The following is a 19,568-nucleotide window of genomic DNA, read 5'->3' on the forward strand; positions in this document are numbered from 1 at the left end:
ATATCTTTTATTTATATCTCAGAAAATAAATACAAACGTTGATAGTTTCAGATAACTATCAATCACTCTTAAGACAAATACAATTCTCTGAAAAATCACTTAAGACAGAGGAATCGAATAATACAGCTCACATACATATTATAAGTCTTCACAAATTCTGATAAATCGGAAACATATCATAGAACAAATATCGAATCACTGTTCAGATGAAAAACATACACACTGATCGACTTGCTTTAAGACAAATTAGCCTGCAACAAAATAACCAATCTGCCAAAGAAGAATCTAAATGAAGATAGGCAACACGATATATATAATATATCGTATGACTGGGCAAATGAACTCCACGCAGGAATACAAGAAGACGCACATGGGAGAGAATCGGTTACAACACCAACAGCCACCGAAGCATAAAAGATTCAATGGATAGTCAACGATCATCAGGATACACATCGGATGAATTCCAAATAAAATCGGTAGCCACCAAAGAAAATAGAATAGAAGCAATACGTGAAGAATAAGGGACGTCGATAGAAAACACGATGATGCCAAGTCACATAAGCCCAGTCATCACAAGTATAAGCATGATAAAGTACGCCAGCACGAACATAAAAGAACTGAATACTTCAAGCACAAATACACAGCAGCAAACAAAGGAGACACGAAGTGCAAATAGAAACAGAGACTACATCAGCATAGATCTCTATCGCAGCTACCTTTAACTTTAACACTCCCTCTTAGCTAGAGAGAGATCTTAGAGTGCCATCTCATGGCAGGTACACAAAGCTGCATTCAAAAGAATATCAACAAACATCTCAACATAGATTTCTAAAATACAATGATATATCAGTATAACAATATTCACCATAGCTACTCCTAGAGGGTGAAATAAAATAGCAAGTTAAGTCATGAAGTCACACGCGACTTCCACCATGGCTACTCCTAGAGGGTGGATCCACCATAGCTACTCCCAGAGGGTGGAACAAGGGATTTCACCTCGAACTTCTCTCGCAAAGAAGAACTCATTAACAAGGGATTTCACCTCGAACTTCTCTCGCAGAGAAGAACTCATTAACAAGGGATTTCACCTCAAACTTCTCTCGCAGAGAAGAACTCATTAACCAAATGCAATGAATCACTGAAACTGAGACTCTCTCTCAGCAAGAGCATCATTCTCCACAATAACAAGTTTTTCCCAAAAGTAACAGAACTTCACTCTCGAAAGTGGCTTGGTGAGAATGTCCACAATCTGCTCCTCCGTAGAAATGTACTTGAGTTCAACTGCTTTTCGTTGAACCATGTCTCTCAAATAATGATATTTAATTTCCACATGTTTGGTTCTATCATGAAATACTAGATTAACTGAAAGTTTCACACAGCTTTGATTATCACACATTATCACAGTAGGTTCAAAAGGCTGCCCAAACAAGCTTGCAAGTAATTTTCGAAGCCACACAGGTTCTCTTGCAGCCACACAAGCTGCAACATATTCTGCTTCAGCTGTACTTTGTGCAACACAAAATTGTTTCCTACTTCACCAGGAAATCATAGCTGAACCTAGGCTAAAACAGCATCCTGAAGTGCTTTTTCTGTCAGGCACACAACCTGCCCAATCTGAATCAGAAAACCCCTACAAGTTCAGCTCTACTCATGAAGAATATTTTAAGCCATATCCTATTGTACCACGTACATATCTCAATATGTGTTTGGCTGCCACAAGATGAATATGCCTTGGTTCACACATGAACTGACTCAAGGTATTAACTGCATAGTATATATCAGGCCTTGTGTTAACTAAGTACATTAAAGAACCAATTAATTGCATGTACATAGTAGGCTCAACTAAATCTGAAGTAGTTGCATCATCATGTAATTTTTTTCAGATTTACTTCCATAGGAGTCACCATAGAGTCATAGACTTACATACTAACATGTCAAATCTCTTCAATATCAAGTGCATATTTTCCTTGACTCAATATGATTTCATTTGGTCTTTGCCAAACCTCAAGTCCAAGAAAATAATGCAGCAAACCAAGATCTTTCATTTCAAATTCTGAAGCTAACTCCTTGCATTTGACAATGAGATCATCATTACGAGTGAGAAATAAATCATCAACATATAGCACTAAAATCAGCACTTTGTCATCACATACCTTGAAGTATAGATTTGGATCAGCATCATTCTTTAGGAAGCCCAAGCTCAAAAGATAGTGATCTATTGTCTCATACCAAGCACAAGGGGCTTGTTTAACGCCATAAAAGGCCTTTTTCAGCCTGCATCAATGTGAGTCTCTATCATGAATAACAAAGCCCTCTGGCTGCTCGATGTAAACCTCCTCTTCAATTATACCATTCAAGAAAGTTGTTTTCACATCCATCTGATGAAGCTTCCAACCCTTAACAGCTGCAACAGCTATGATGGCCCTAATAGAAGTGTAACATGCTACAGGTGCAAAGGTTTCTTCGTAATCTATGCCTTCCTTTTGTGAAAAACCTCTGGCAACAAATCTAGCCTTATACTTTTCTATACTCCCATCAGCTGCGTGTTTGATTTTGAACAGCCACTTGGAAGAAACCACAGATTTATTTTTAGGCCTTGGAACAATGTCCCATACATCATTTTTTATAATAGATTGATACTCCTCCATCATGGCATCCTTCCACACTTGCTGATTTAAAGTCTCTTCAACACTGGAAGGTTCGGATGTTATAATGTGACTCATCAAAGATACATAACCAGCAAACTTATGAGGCCTTTTACTTTCTTTGAAAGTACCACGAGGTGCTGCATTTTTCAGCTTCTTCCATAGTGTGCCTGGCCCACAAAGGTCTTTTCTTATTAGCTGAACTAATATTGGGACCTGCTGATGTAACTACATAGTCAACTGGATCAATTGGATCAATTGGATCAGTTGGATCAACTGGATCAGCTGGATCTTCTAAATTTGTATTCTTCCTCTGAATCTCTGAAGGTGGATTCAAAGCAGCCGAATCAGCAGGATCTAAATTTGTATTCTTCCTCTGAATCTTTGAAGGTGGATTCAAATCAGCCGAATCTAAATCTTGCGGATGCTCAAAATCTTCATCAGATTCCAAGTTAGACTCTTTGGATTTCCTACAAGCTACATCCCTGCTGATTTCAATCTGTGGTTTTTTTTTTGGCCTAGAATGTAGATTCTATATGCTTTTGAAGATTCACTATAACCAACAAAGATGCCTTTTTTGCCTGAAGGTTCTAATTTAGTTCTTTTCTCTTTTGGAACATGAATATAAACAGGGCATCCAAAGATTCTGAAATAACTAACATTTGGTTTGACACCTGTAAAAGCTTCTTCTAGAGTCAAGTTGTCTAGGATCTAATGAGGAGTACGATTCAGAATGTGAACTGTTGTCTGCAAGCCTCAGCCCATAGAAATGTTTGAGGGCTTTGATCATGAATCATAGCCTTTGTTGCCTCAACAATTGTCATGTTATTTCTTTCAGCTACATCATTTTGTTGAGGATTATAAGGGACACAGAACTCCCTCTTAATCCTAGCTTCAACACAAAAATTATGAAAAATACCAGACACATTCTCCTCCATTGTTAGACCTTAGAATCTTAATCTTCTTGTTAGATAAATTTTCAACAAAAGATTTGAATTCTTTAAATCTAGACAGAACTTCATCAGACTCTTTGGACTTCAGAAAATAAATCCAACACTTACAAGAAAAATCATCAATGAAGGTGATTGTTATCACAAAAGTTTGCACCCTTGTTGAGCTATCAACTCAACAACCTCATGAAACATGGAAACAACCCCAAAGTGTGGGACCTTGCGTAGGGGAGTTGAATCTCCGGAGAAGGCCGACTTCCTTCTCAATCCAGGTGCAGGTGTTGAACCAACTCAACACTTCAAAACTTACTCCTAAACCTATCCTAACAACTTGCAGAGGAAAAGGGAAGAGGGAAATGCTTAAAATGAAAGGAGGTGATGCACCAAGATAAGAGATGTTTCTCTCCCCACCTGAAATAGCACAAAGAATCAATTGAAATACCCAAGAGATGCACAAACTTTAGTTGCATGAATGACCTCAATACATGTATGGAAGTTAGAACTTGTTGAATGCCAAGAGGGGAGAAGGTTTCCCACAAGTCACACCCAGAAATAGGTTAACATAGCATATATGTGAAAGAAAGCCACAAACATAGACTTATAATGAAGGTAAGAACAAATACACAACATCCATAAGATGAAGTAAGGCAAGAATGATCAATTCAATCAAAGGCCAATGGCCAAACTTACAGTTGCAAAAATGCAAAAATATACAAGTCTTTAAGAGAAGTGAAAGAGCATAGAATAGCTCAAGCCAGCAGGGAAAGAACCCTTTACAATGAGGCTTAACAACCTTTATATAGAAAACTGGTCGCAGAGGAGAGACCGTTGGTCAAGGAAGAGAAGCCTTGACCCTTGTGTGTGCAGGGAAATGTCAGTCAGGGAATGCAGGGAAGTGCATGCACCTGACATTGTGTACATGCAAGCAACCTGGCCATACCCTGACAACGCAATCCTAAGAAGAAAGGCACTTCAAGAAGGTGGATTGACTGACATTCCAAAGTCAAAGCATGCAGGCATGACATAAGTAACCACAAATAAACATGGCCTTGTACCTCTCTTGATGGAGATCCTACAAACATCATTAAATGCTCCCATGTAGCTCCACAAAAGAAGGCGCACAAGTCACAAGAGTCGTTGGAGCATTTAAAGCTTTAAGTGTTGATCACGCCATCCGGGAGTGTTGCAAGCTGGAAGGAAGTCGGAAGACTTCGGAAACTTGGGTTCCCAAAGTGGGGAAGACTAAGGAAGGAACTTCGGAACCTCGGGGTTCCGGAGTTCCAGGAAAGAGGGAAGGAACCTAGAAACCTCGCGGTTCCAGGGTTCTGGAGAACAAAGAAGGAGGCAAGGAAAGGAACATCAGAGCTCCGGAGTTCTAGGGAACAGAAAAGGAGGCAAGGAAAGGAACCTCGGAACCTCGGGGTTCCGGAGTTCCGGGGAAGGGGAAGGAGACAAAGAAAAAAGAACTTTGGAACCTCAGGGTTCCAGAGTTCAGAAGAACTGGAGAGAAAGCAAGAAAGGAACTTCGGAACCTTGGGGTTCCGAAGTTCTGAGGAACTGGGAAAAAAGGCGAGGGAACTTCGGAACCACGGGGTTCCGGAGTTCCAGGAAACAGAAGAGGAGACAAGGAAAGGAAGGAACCTTGGAACCTCGGGGTTCCGGGGTTTCGAGGAACTTTGGAAAGAAGACTAAGGAAAGCAACTTCCTCCAGACAAGACAACACTTTGGAACCTCGAGGTTAAAAGGTTTCGGGGAACTTCGGAAAGAAGACCAAGGAAGGAAACTTCCTCCAGACAAGACAACACTTCACACTTCATAAATCCACTACATTTCTCCTTGATCAACTGGGGCAACGCCGGTCCATGGATCTTATCTCTGATCGGTTCTCAGTGATGGACCAAGGGTGTCATAAAATGACAACAGTGATATAATACCAAAAAACACTAGGCGAAGCAACTGACATGGGCCCACATAAATCAAAATGAATTAATTCTAGAATATCCTTTGCTCTATTTTCACTACTATGAAAGGTACTCTTAATGTTCTTACCTAGAGCACACCCCTTGCAGACACCTTCATGATTTTGGTTCAACTTCGGAAGACCAATGTCAACCTTCTCCATTGAAGACAAAATGCTGAAATTTAAATGACCAAATCTTTTATGCCACAGCTCACTTCAACTTGAAGAATCATGAGCTGAAAGCTTGTAAAGATTGTCATGACGAACTCCAATAACACGAGCTGAATGAATACTTGAGTTCTTCTTCCATGCAAGAACTTTTCCATCAGCGAAGGCAACATGATAACCTTTGTCTTCTAATGCAGAAATAGAAATCAGATTCCTCTTAATACCAGGAACAAAGAGGACACCACTTAAATGAAAAGGAATACCAAAGTCCAACTGAAAAGAAGTAGAACCAGCACCCTTCACGGAGTAACATGCATCATCACCAATAATAACTTGAAGATGAGAGTCTTTTTATTTCGAGTTTGAGAGGTGCTCACGATAATCAGTAATATGACAAGATGCTCCACTATCAATTAACCAAGTATCACTGTTTGTAGGTGTGGAGGTGGAAAAAGCGAGATCGGGTGACTAGGACCTAATCCGACTTTTGCCAACACATTGGGAATACGAAAGAGCCTAGGGAGATAGCTCACTTTGGCTACTTCATCACCTCTTAGGGTTTCTATTCCTCTTATTGCAAATGATGAGAAAAGCTAGGGTTGAATGATCAACTAGATTAGGAGATAAAGAATGAAGCATAAATGAACTCGGAATTGCACAAACTTGCAGATCTGAAATTGAGATACTGAAAGTATGAAAGGGGGAGGATTTTGAATGTGTACCTGATGCTATAAATTGAACAAAACTGACCTGGACCAGGGTGCCAAGCAACTGTCCTATTTCTGCAGACAGGAGGTGCAACTGAGACACTGCAAACTAGAGGTCTTGAGTCTGCAACCTGTCAAATTTGACTGCAAAATAGAGGGACTAGGGCACGCCTCTGTCCTTGACAGATTTCTGCACTTCTAAGATTTCTGAGTGGTGTTGATGCCTTTTCCAGTTCCGAAACTACCTCTGGATGCCTGTTTCTGCACCTGCAACTGAAAAGGGAAGGTTTGGGTGGCTATATGGGGTTTTGCCTAAGACAAACCCCTGTGTTGGTGATTTCCACCTCCACAAATAGCCGATAATGTACCGAAAATGTGTGTGCTAGAACCTTGTGTGTATGCAAGATCCTAAATGATAAGAAACTAGAGCTATCCTACGCATGAGAGTAAACCCTAAATGTAAATGTGAATGTAAATGACAATGCTTCAAACCAAATATGCTAAATGATCTAAAGCATGAATGTAAATATGCAAATTGATGTAAAGAAGCTCATACAAAGACATGAAAATAACATGAAATCGTACTGATCCCCAAGGGAGAGATATTGTCACTAGATCTCCCATTACTCTTCAATGTCTTCAAGGCTCCTAATTGATGATGAATGCTTGATGAAATGTTGTTTGATGTTGTTGAAGACTCCACATAGGCTTCTCTTTCACTACGTAAAAGGCTCCTTATGCTTGCTCCAATAGCTTTTTCCTCGATTCGATTCCCTTAGATCTTAGTTCTTAGTCCTTTCAAATGAAGAAAGAGAGCTCTTATATATGAAACCCTAGATCTTAATTTCGACGATTCCGCCTTTAGGCCGACCTAGGAATTGAATTTCTCGTCAATCTTTTGGGGTTAAGCATTATAATATCATAGAATTGTGCTCCCCAAATTTCGGGAAAAAAGTCGAGGACCATGTGCACTCCCGCCACGGTCCGACCAACTTTTCACCAAATTTTCAGGGTCGTTAGATATGATGATATTAGAGCGAATCCCAAAGTTACAGCTAATTTCGAGGTGTTTTGATATGCAAAATCGGGCCTTAAAGGTCGAAATAGGACATAATTAGGGTTTATGATTAAATGAATTATTGGAGGAATAAAATAAGAAGGGGCACACTTAGGGTAAAGGGCCCAATTTTATAATGTGTGAAGTGATGAAATATGACTTTAGATTTAATTAAATTAATTAATTAAATGCTTAAAGGGAAACAATAATGCCAGATGCAAGACACACTAAGGCAGGTGCTAACCTAAGTGTGAAATTGTACCACCCTAGCAAGGGTGTACAATTTACGACACTACATTTAGCCCCCACTTTAGCGGTCATATGACACTACGTGCATATGCAAGCTAAAGTAAAGAAAAGTAAACATTCATGAAAAAGGATATATCCACAAGTTGTCGAATGAAGCCCCCAACGGTATCTGCAGTACACAGTTAGGATCCGCAGCCTACAAAAACACATGTTAGATAAAATCACAAAATCACCTAAATGCTTACTAAGGAAGGTGATGAAAATTCGAGGGTAGCTATATGCCCCCCATGTTTCGGCTTGCTAATTTTAGTGATTTGAAACAGGGTATCATGTTTACCACATCGAATTGTGAAAGAAGATTAATGACAAATGCTCACAAGAAGATTTGATACAAGATCAAAAACTAATGCAGAATCATTTGGTAAGAAAGAGAACTAAGCCTCAATTCCAACTCAACAAAGAGTGTGAGGATTTGAGAGCTCTCTAACACAAGATGAAAGATTTAAATGGAAACAAATACAAAGAGAAGGAAGAAGAGACATAAAGCATGAATACACACTTTGGTGATCCATGAGAAGAGAAAAGGAACCATGGACATCTTTCCCCTAAAACTAGGTGATCCATGGAGAGAAGGACATGGAAAACTAGCCCCCAGAGTCTGTCTGGGTGATCCATGTAAGGGAGGAGTGAGAACACCGTTAGTTCCACACAACCTCATGCATGCATGTGCAAGTAGAACAAGGATACCTACCTTTGACGCCAAGAAGATATCCATCATGCAACAATGTCATAAATCCAAGCAAGAGAGGGAATACTCATCAAGCAAGGATAAGACAGTTGAAAAGAGATATCTTGCTATAAGTATACAGGAGATCCTTGGAGAAGAGATCTTTGTTCAAAAGACATCTACCTTCAGGAGGAGTTGTTTTAGATAAATATAACATCTTCTATAACGAATGAATGCAAGAGATTTGAAAAGAGTAGAGGATTGAGATGACATCAAAGAGAGATTATTTATAACAACACTCTTCTAAAAGAAGGCAAGAGATTCTCATCAGGGATATGCACATGCACAAAATAGAAGGGTTTATTATAAAAGATACTACTCAATGAAGAAAAGAACTTGATGAATGATCAAAGACTTCCAACACCAAGGAGGAGGTCCCAATTAAGGATATGTACTTAAGATACCCATTAGGGATGCTTGTTCCAATATGAGAGAAGGAATTCAAGTATGAATACACCTCTACAATCAATAAGAAATCCTTATAGAAGACAATACTTCACAAAGGGGATATTTTAATCTTAAGGAGAGATGTTTGAAATCACTCTTGCCCCCTATATATATAGGGAGAAGAGATGGGATAGAAATAGGCTATTATGTTGCTTCCAAAAGTATGATTACACGTGAAATTGTACCATCATGAATGACAATGAGCCCCCAGTAGGTGAGCTACCAATGTCACATAATGATGAGCAACATAATAGCCATTAATGTTATTTAAAGACATGATAGACTGAATGAGGTATTTGAATTTGACATGTTAAATGCTCTATTATAAGTGAGATTAAAAACATGTATAAAATGATGAATGCTAAAAAGTCTTTAGACAGAGAGAAGTTTATAGGAGAAGAATAGGCCACTAAGTCATACTTCTCTTGCACACAAGAAATCTTAGGAGAGGGATAAGTATAATTCATTAGAGCCTTATTCCTAGAAGAAGGGATTTTAGAATGAGTAGAAAATAAAGCCTCATAAGTGGGATTAGAAATCTCTTGAGGGGATTCATAAAGAGATTTGTTCATCACCAAGATTTCCTTATGAGGGGGATAAGTGTTGAAAGAAGTAGAAGATGATTTAATCAAGGTGAGGTCATCATCACTACTAAATATAGCATTCACATTGAGAGATGGTCTTTTAGATGCTTTGGTGGGCGTAGAAGGATTATATCCAAGTTCAAATGAAGCTTCATGTGTATTATGTTCTAAAGGAACTTTAATTCCTTGTTCATTCGCGCCACAACCATTGCCATCGTAGCCACTCTTAGCTAAAATGTGAAAACCAGGACCATAAAGGGATGCAAAATCAGAAGAAGATGGTGATGCCTCATAGGTCTCAGTGCTGTATGAATTAGAGAGAGGATTTGAAGAATTATTTAAATTAGAAGCAGCCACGAAGTTGTTACTTAGTTGCTTAGACAAAGTGGGTTGCTCTTTAGGTTCCTCCTTAGATTTCTCCTTTTCAGTCTTAGATCCTTTCCAAGATACTCTATACTCTCCTACAAATGTAGAATTAAAGTCCAGAGATCCCCAATCATCATTTGCGAGCACTTCTTCGGGAGAAAAGAGATCCTTGGGAGGAGATTCCAATTGAGTAGAAGAATCAGGAGTACTAGAAGGGACAAGATCATTAAAGGAAGTAGATGTGTTTGAAGAAGAAGAAGGATTAGGAGAAGAATGGGAAGCAGCTGAACAAGAAGATCCAGATTTTAATGGTTCTTGAGGTTTGGTATCAGCTAATAAGGTGTATGTCGTATTGTTATAAATGAATTTGACTTGCCTATGCAAAGTTGAGGGGAGAGCTTGCATGCTATGAATCCAAGGTCTGCCTAATAGAAGGTTATATGTCAAATTACCAAGCATAACATGATAGGTGTAGGTAACACAACAGGACCTACCCTAACAGGCAAGGTAATGACACCTAGACATTGTTTAGCCACGTTATCGAAACCTCGAATAGTAAGAGAAGAAGGTTTGATGAGAGCACGATCCACTTTAATCTTATCCAACAAGTCCACACCACAAACATTAAGGCCAGATCCATTGTCCACAAGGGTTCGGCTTATAGCACTATCATGGATAATAACCACAATCATAATAGGATCATATTGATTTTGAATTTCAGGAGAAGGTAACTCATCTTGTGTGAATACAATTTGAGCTTTGGATTTGTTTGTAGGATCAATCAAGGCGGACATGTTATTAGGTGTCACTGCAGGTGGGACATCTAATTTTTTCAAAGCATCTTGTAACATCCCATGATAAGCAGGTGAAGTTTGAACCAAATCCCAAATAGAAATCTTAGCAGGAGTGGCCTTAAGTTGTTCAATGAGATCATACTCCTTGCTAAGGTTTGATATACGAGGTGCTTGCGGAAGAATAGGTTGAGAGGGAGGAAATGAAGTTGGGATAATTGGAGGAGGACTAGGTTGCCTATTGTTTCTTGTGTTGTAAGTATGAGCAACCATATGATAACTCTCTCCAGTAATTTTCTTAGCATACTCATAAGGGCTCTTAGTAGGATAACCTCCTTGCACAGTAATAATAGGTTTCTTAGGAGTGCAAAAAGAATCATTAGCATAACCACCTTGAACCACTAAGATAGGCTTACGTGGGGAATTTTGAGAAGGGCAAGCACCTTGAACTGTGAAGAGGGGTTTATTAGGTGTTTCATTCACATGTATCAAATTGATTGAGGATGGTTTAGGAATATCAAAGGTGTCCTTAGAAGAAGAATGAACAAGATTGTTGGAAGAATTGTTGATAGTCTCTCCTTGCACTAAAATATTATCATGGATAAGACCAATTTTAGGAGGGAGAATAGAAGTAGGCATTGATGTTTTAGGAGGAAGAGTATTACTAGGAAAGATCATATCATCCTCTATCATCAAAGGATCTACAGGGAGAATAGACTCTCTAGGAGAAGGATCGACATTACTCTTTAAAGTCTCACCTTTGAGAGGGAGATCTTTGAAAAAGATGGTAACCATCTTGTCTTGAACTAGGGTATCCATATGAGTAGAACCTAGTTGAGGAGAGGGAGATGCTTCATTTTTAGAGGGAGAATGATTGAGATTCATGGAAGGTGAGATGCTATCAAGGGAATTATCAATCATGATTTCATCCCCTTTGGCTAGGGAATTATTCTCTCGTGGGGGAGAGAATAATCAACACCTTCTTCTAATGGTTCATCCCAAATAGTGAGGTCATTGAAGAAACTATTAGAAATATCTTGCACAAAGATGTCCTTATTGTTATTGCCAATTTTGGGAGAAGGGATAACATTGTTCATTAATTCTTCATCCTTAGGAAGGAGAGCATCAATACATGTGTTTACATCATCTTCTTGCCTCAAAATGTGTTCAATAGGATCTTTAGGGGAGAGAGCATTAAGGAAATTGGTCATGGTTTCATCTTCTTTCTCTAAGGCATCTTTAGGGGTAAGACAAACTTTAGGAGAAGGGAAAGCATTTCTCATTAATGCATCATCTCTAGTGGGAATTTTGTTGGAATTAAAAGAGGAAATGCCATCAATAGGAAAAGTAGGGACAATACCATCTTCTTGCACAAAATGAACCTCATGAGGTGAGTATTCTTTAGGAGGGAGATGAACATCTTTCCCCAAAGGTTCATGCTTAGGAAGGAGATCTTTGGAAGAAGTGCTCATAACCTCTTGTTGTACTAACATGCCCCCATTGGTAAGACCAAATTTAGGAGAAGATAAGTCAATGTCCATCAATACCTTTTCACTTAGAGAGGCATCATGTAAAGAAGGTAAAGTAACATTAAGAAAAGTGTTTATGATATCCTCCTCTTCCTCTAAGATAGCTAGATGAGAAGGGCACGTTTTAGGAGAATTGTCAAGATCACCCTTCAAATCTTCATCCTTAGAGCATGGGAGAGTTTTGAAGGGATTGGTAACAAATCTTTTAGGCACTAAAATGTTGTCACAGATAGGAGGAGGTTCTCTAATAGATGGAAAAATTGAAGCAAGGGAAGCTAACCCATTATCACATCTATGAAATGAATGCATCGTGACAAAATATTTCCTCTTTCAAATGATAACATATGCAAAATAGAAGGAAATGTTCAATTTTAACCAATGCAAGCACTCTAAATGTTGATTTAGAAAATGAAATTTATGAGTGAAATGTGTTCCAAAATCAGATCTAAAATCAATGATCCAAATTAAGCTATCCACAAGTTCAATTTTGAATTGAAAAATTAGGGTTTTAGCAAAATTAACCTCTAAATTTTGAAATTTGCAAGGAATTGAAACTTGTAAATGTAAATTTGAATTTGAAATAGAAAAAACACTCAGATCTGAGAACATAAATCAAAATTAAAGAAGGTTGGATTCACGTCGGGTTCACCAAAATGTGTGGGCGGGAAAAGCGAGATCGGGTGACTAGGACCTAATCCGACTTTTGCCAAAACATTGGGAATATGAAAGAGCCTAGGGAGATAGCTCACTTTGGCTACTTCTTGTGAAAAAGAGAGAGCCAAGGATCACCTCTTAGGGTTTCTATTCCTCTTGTTGCAAATTATGAGAAAAACTAGGGTTTGAATGATCAACTAGATTAGGAGATAAAGAATGAAGCATAAATGAACTCGAAATTGCACAAACTTGCAGATCTGAAACTGAGATACTGAAAGCATGAAAGGGGGAGGATTTTGGATGTGTACCTAATGCTGCAAATTGAACAAAACTGACCTGGACCAGGGTGCCATGCCACTGTCCTGTTTCTGCAAACAGGAGGCTGCAACGGAGCCACTGCAAACTGGAGGTCCTGAGTCTGCAACTTGTCAAATTTGACTGCAAAATGGAGGGACCAGGGCGCCATGCCCCTGTCCTTGAGAGATCACACTTTTGAGACTTTTGAGTGGTGTTGATGCCTTTTCCAGATCCGAAACTGCCTCTGAATGCCTGTTTCTACAAACTGCCTTTGGATGCCTGTTTCTACACCTGCAACTGAAAAGGGAAGGTTTGGGTGGCCATATGGGGTTTTGCCTTAGTCAAACCCCTGTGTTGGTGATTTCCACCTCCACAAATAGTCGATAATGTACTGAAAATGTGTGTGCTAAAACCTTGTGTGTATGCAAGATCCTAAATGATAAGAAACTAGAGCTACCCTACACATGAGAGTAAACCCTAAATGTAAATGTGAATGTAAATGACAATGCTTCAAACAAAATATGCTAAATGATCTAAAGCATGAATGTAAATATGCAAATTGATATAAAGAAGATCATACAAAGACATGAAAATAACATGAAATCGTACCAATCCCCAAGGGAGAGATATTGTCACTAGATCTCCTATTACTCTTCTCTTTCACTACATAAAAGGCTCCTTATGCTTGCTCCAATAGCTTTTTCCTCGATTCGATTCCCTTAGATCTTGGCTCTTAGTCCTTTCAAATGAAGAAAGAGAGCTCTTATGTATGAAACCCTAGATCTTAATTTCGACTTGATTCTGCCTTTAGGCCGACCTAGGAATTGAATTTCCCGTCAATCTTTTGGGGTTAAGTATTATAATATCATAGAATTGTGCTCCCAAAATTTCGGGAAAAAAGTTGAGGACCATGTGCACTCTCGCCACGATCCAACCAACTTTTCACCAAATTTTCAGGGCTATTAGATATGATAATATTAGAGCGAATCCCAAAGTTACTGCTGATTTCAAGGTGTCTTGATATGCGAAATCAGGCCTTAAAGGTCGAAAAAGGACATAATTAACGTTTATGATTAAATGTTTATTGGAGGAATAAGATAAAAAGGGGCACACTTAGGGTAAAGGGCCCAATTTTATAATGTGTGAAGTGATGAAATATGACTTTATAATGTGTGAGGTGATGAAATATGACTTTAGATTTAATTAAATTAATTAATTAAATGCTTAAAGGGAAATAATAATGCCAGATGCAAGACACACTAAGGTGGGTGCTAACCTAAGTGTGAAATTGTACCACCCTAGCAAGGGTGTACAATTTACGACACTAGAGTAGGAACATTGCTAGAAAGTGCAGAAATAAACAAGAATCCCTCAAAATTTTCACTTGACTCTCTTTGAGGAGAAGGATTCTCAACATTTGCAACAGTTGCTTGAGGCTTTGACCTTGATACACAATCTCTAGCCAAGTGACCAAATTTGTCACATCTAAAGCACTGAATTCTAGAAAGATCCTTCCTCTTTTTCTTGGCATCAAGGGCAGACTCAAAATTCTTATCTCTAAATCTTTTGTAGTTACCTTTCTTTCCTTTCCCCTTAGATGTGTGGGCAGCAAGTACATGATCATCTTCATGATGAGATTTGCGACCATTGCCTCTAGCTTCTTGTCTGCATTCTTCCTGAATGCAATCTATTCTCAACCTAGCAAACTTAGGAAGTTCATCTCTTCCACTAATTCCTTGAATGAAGGATTCCCAAGAGTTGGGAAGTCCATTCATAGCTAGCCTCACCAAGTCTTTATCAGCAAAAGTAACTCCAATTGCACTAAGTTGATCTTTTAACTCTGAAATTTTCATGAAATAAGAAGCAACAGATTCTCCTCTACCCATTTTCACATGCAATAGTTGACGCCTCAGGGCTAGAGCTCTGCTAGTGTTGTTGAATTCATAAAGATCCTTTAGGGTCTGAAACATTTCCTTAGCTGAATCCAACTTAGAGATGATAGGAACCAGATGATCCTTAACAAAATCAATCAGAATTTTCTTAGCCATGGTTCTATTCTTTCTCCATTGAACTTTCTCTGCATCTACATCTTTCGAGACATAGTCAAGGAGATCATTCTCTTCTAGAGTAATCAGAATTCTAGATTTCCAAGAAGAGAAATTTGACGAACCATCTAGTCTATCTTCTACTTTCAATCCGTTCACCATTATGAATGGCTTAGGCAAACAACTGTAAGAAATAAAGTACTTAAAACAAGATTTTGGTTCTAGATCGATCTTCTAGACCTGCTCTGATAGCATGTTAAAATTGAACCAGAATAAAGCAGAAAAAAAAAACTTAAGAATAAGAAGAACACAAGAGACTTATCCTGGGAAAACCCTCCACTTGAGGGTGAAAAACCCAGCCCACACAAATATGTCTTTTATTTATATCTTAGAAAATAAATACAAATGTTGATAGTTTCAGATAACCATCAATCACTCTAAGACAAATACGATTCTCTGAAAAATCACTTAAGACAGAGGAATCGAATAATACAGCTCACATACATATTATAAGTCTTCACAAATTCTGATAAATCTGAAACACATCATAGAACAAATATTGAATCACTGTTCTGATGAAAAACATATACACTGCTCTTGACTTGCTTTAAGACAAATTTAGCCTGCAACAAAATAACCAATCTGCCGAAGAAGAATCTAAATGAAGATAGGCAACACGATACATATAATATATCATATGGCTGGGCAAATGAGCTCCACGCAGGAATACAAGAAGACGCACATGGGAGAGAATCGGTTGCTAAACCGACAGCCACTGAAGCATAAAAGATTCAATGGATAGTCAACGAACATCAGGATACACATCGGATGAATTCCGAATAAAATCGGTAGCCACCAAGGAAAATAGAATAGAAGCAATACATGAAGAATAAGGGACGTCGATAGAAAACATGATGATGCCAAGTCACATAAGCCCAGTCATCACAACATATAAGCATGATAAAGTACGCCAGCACGAACATAAAAGAATTGAATACTTCGAGCACAAACACAGCAGCAAACAAAGGAGACACGAACTGCAAATAGAAACAGAGACGGCATCAGCATAGATCTCTATCGCAGCTACCTTGAACTTTAACAACATTTGAGCGTAAACAATGCAATATCTCATTCTCAATGATTAATTTTACAGTAAATGTTCATGCATCCGTAAAATAAGCAGTGTTTGTTATTATGGATGACATTTGCTGGATAAACAGGAGGCAACTAACACCGCTTTGACAAGTCGCCATGCTGCTGATTAAGAGCAATTCCGGCTTAAAATTAAGCAGCTGAACTGTTCCCATGCAAATTTTTAATTAAGGGGAAAGGATAAATTAGAATCTTTTCCTATTTTGGTGGATCAGCGGCTGCTTAAAACTTGAAAATAAGCTTTAAAAAAAAGGAGGGGCTGAAAATAAGCAGTAGCTGCTTATTGAGAAAAATGACAAGAGGCTCCACAATTTTTCTTGCCTCTTTTTATGTCTCCAATTTTTCTCTAAAATTTATGTCAAAAATTATTATTATGAAAGATTATTTTTAAAAATGCAATTTAAGATCACTACTTATTTTTGTAAGTAGCAAAATTTGGTAGAATCTTATCTTTTTCCGTTCGAAGAATAAGCAGGGCCAAACTCAGAGCTCCTACAGAGAGCATTTACTGTAAATAATCAAATGCTTCACTCTCCCTGCTACAGCCTTTACACATGACGTAGATTTCGCCAAGTTTGACCCTTACTGTTAGTTTTATGCCCTAAATTCCTTCGCTAAAGACAAGTGTGCACTAAAATAGACCGCAATTCAGCTGTATTTTAACATTACTAGTGATTCAAAAAAAAGTTTAAGAACTTGAAACGTAAACCCTGCCATGTATACTAAATTATCCGATATTTCACTCTCATTGCTTCAATTTCTACGTCTGTTGTAAATTTCGTGGAATTTTTACAAAAAAAGTGTAAAGTGATACGTTATAAGAATACTATTATCCATTTCAACCTTGAGATCAAGCATCAAATATAAATTCTCTAAAGATATTCACAGCTTTCAAAGACGAATGCCGCGTCTCCACTTCCAGAAATTCCATAACAAGATTTAAACCAACACATTCTCATCTAAAACTGCAAAGCTTACCTGCATTGCAGATGTTCCACAGAACCTTGCACCTTCTACAAATTTAAAAATGCAAGTCACTCAATACTCAGATCAAACCAAACACACCACAAGATCCATCCAGCAATATGAAAACGTCATATTATTTTAGATTCGGTTAAAGTCATACACAGAGGAAAAAAACTTTAATATTATGCTTCAGATTTGCTTACACTCAAAAGGAGAGAAAAATAAAATTAGTTTAAATCATTCTGCTTCAGATTCAGTTACAGTTAAATATTGCGGAAAGAACGGTTTGTCCAATTAACTGAATGACAAATTAAGCTACATCGTAAGATCTGGAGCAAAACAGTGTGCAAATGAGTGATAAATTCAGATTTACTTGAATCGCAAAATGTAGTAAAGTACCGTTTGGAAAATAGCTGGTGATAGTTGACATTTGCTATTTCGCCATGGCCATAGCTACATACAAACTGGCAGTGTCTGTTTATTTATCCAGACGCTCCATTTTTACCCTGTCCGAAGGTCTGACGTCCCCACACGGTCACATGCGCTGGTTTATCGGCTGTGGGATAAAAGATCGTCACAACGATTTATATGTGGGCCCTTGTGACTATCTCGTGACGGTGAATCCTTGTTTCGGTGATTGCTGTGCTGCGCCGTTCTTCTGATAAAGCCTTTGTACCCAATAATTTAGCTATTGATGAGGCACGTAATGGTATAAAGGTCCTGTCGTAAAATTGAGTTCAAATCAAATGTGACGGTTTGGTTAGGGAGAGCATTCTTTGCCAAACGAATATAGTTTTACTTATACATAAGTTCTCTGCTTTGCTAAGATTTCTCTAAACTAGAAACCTTAGTTAGAAGTAGTCTTCAATGAAATTAAAGGAAATGATTTAAGTTTTAATTTTCCTTGGGTATTTTTAGATTATTAATAAAAAAGAATAGATCATGTTCAGTTTAAAGCCAGCTCATGCGTAGCAGCATGGAGATTTGACTTATGCAAGATTTTTTAATTAATAATTAACTAGTTTGGTTGGAAGTAGATCTCAATGAGAAAGAAAGGAAATGAGATTTTTATTTTATTTTATTTTTTTCATTTAAGCTTATGGAGATTTGTGGATTTAAGACAGGATTTTTATGTTAAATCATTTTAATGTGTTTTTTTTTTTTGTCTTACTTTTATTTTATAAATAAAAAGTAATAATTATCATTATATTTTGAGATCTAATGATCTTTTTGTTTAGAAGGGATAGGTTATTTTCTTTATATAAATAGAAGAAAACATATTACATTGTATCAAAAAATATCTATCATATTTATAAAATGAAAAAAATAATTTGATAATGAAAAAATGTTTGTTCAACAAACATCAAACCTAGAATCTTATTATATATGTATTATTAGAAAAAGGCAAAAGTGTGATTGAACTACCCATAAACCCATACCAAATAATATTGTATTATAATAAGATAAATAATAGAACCGAATGCCACAATCCTTGCTCCATTAACACAAACACTTGTCATCAACAAATGAGTTGCTTTCCTATCCCTCATACTTAGCTCATCAAACCTAGAATCTTATTATATATTTATTATTAAAAAGGGGATAATTTGATTGAAACTAACCATAAACCCATACCAAATAATACTATATCGTAATAAGATAAATAATAGAACCGAAAAGGCAATGGACATGTAACTATGAGGCAATAGGGACTTGTTCTTCATCTAGTTTAACCTACTTGTAATGCCACAACCCTTGCTCCATTAACACCAACACTTGTCATCAACAAATGAGTTGCTTTCCTATCCCTTATAGCTAGTTCATAATCTTGCCAAGGAGGTTGAGTTGTAAAAGGTTTAGAAAGGGCATAAAAATAAAATATCATTATATGACCTTGCACCTCTCCTTCCAATGTGAGAGTCTTCAAATTCTACATATGCTCAATTAAATCAATAATTTAGTGCTTTGATTACTTAAAAGATGTAAAAGATGCAACTTATTTGAATTCTCATTCAATTCTAAGAGGTTAAGTTCTTAAATATTATAAGTCAATTCTCTTTTTGTTGATGTGTTTACATTTTTCTTTTAAATTGATACTATTTTTATTGTACTAAAACAAAAATATATAACAAAAACAATAATAAAATAAAATAGTAATAGCTGCAATGAGCAATCTTAGAAGAGCAAGCACAATCAAACAACGTAAGTAACTAT

General features: G+C 37.5%; 1 protein-coding gene across 3 annotated transcripts in view; it reads right to left on the reverse strand.

Annotated features, from left to right (window-relative positions):
- The window catches only part of LOC131044816 (protein unc-13 homolog), a 193,899-nt gene extending 175,808 nt beyond the window's left edge, over positions 1-18,091 (reverse strand). For 2 of the 3 annotated variants that reach the window (XM_057978251.2, XM_057978253.2), the window contains exon 1: positions 17,754-18,091. The gene's annotated coding sequence lies outside the window, so the exon portion shown is untranslated. Of the gene's footprint in view, positions 1-17,366; positions 17,402-17,753 lie in introns of all 3 variants that reach the window. The other variant, XM_057978252.2, reaches the window with a different exon arrangement.
- Between the last annotated feature and the right edge of the window lie 1,477 nt (positions 18,092-19,568).

This window comes from Cryptomeria japonica, chromosome 8, assembly GCF_030272615.1.
Source record: "Cryptomeria japonica chromosome 8, Sugi_1.0, whole genome shotgun sequence".
Classification (NCBI taxonomy): Eukaryota; Viridiplantae; Streptophyta; class Pinopsida; order Cupressales; family Cupressaceae; genus Cryptomeria; species Cryptomeria japonica.